This window comes from Penaeus monodon, chromosome 27 (genome assembly GCF_015228065.2).
Source record: "Penaeus monodon isolate SGIC_2016 chromosome 27, NSTDA_Pmon_1, whole genome shotgun sequence".
Taxonomy (NCBI): Eukaryota; Metazoa; Arthropoda; class Malacostraca; order Decapoda; family Penaeidae; genus Penaeus; species Penaeus monodon.
Genome location: NC_051412.1, coordinates 37,488,742 through 37,489,195, shown reverse-complemented (window position 1 = coordinate 37,489,195; position 454 = coordinate 37,488,742).

Below are 454 nucleotides of genomic sequence, written 5' to 3'. Positions count from 1 at the left end.
TCATCTCTGGTATGACTGATTCATATTCATGAATGAAATGAACAGAATTCCCGCATGAACTTCTTTCTCATTCATGATTTCTTCCCTCCCTCCAAAGAACAAAAAAGCGAAAGTTTTATGCATATGAAAGGGGCGTCGAAACTTTATTTCAGAGGTAGGGTTCCAGCGTGCCTCCGCCCCAGCCGTCACGGAGCGCCAAGACGATGAGAGCCTTCTAGAGAAAGGAGTTGATTTTCAACCAAAAAGACAGTTGGAAAGGATTTGCGAAAACTGTCAGAGTGTGAGTGATTGCAGGGCTGACACGGCCGTCCTTAATCATTATTCTGTACTCGTGGATACGTTGGTAGGCCTCACTTTCTATGCTATGTGTTGGGAGGAGACTTGAATGCAAATGAAAGTAGTGATCCAAATGAAAATAAAGGGATGAAGGACTATTTCAAAGAAAAAAAAGACA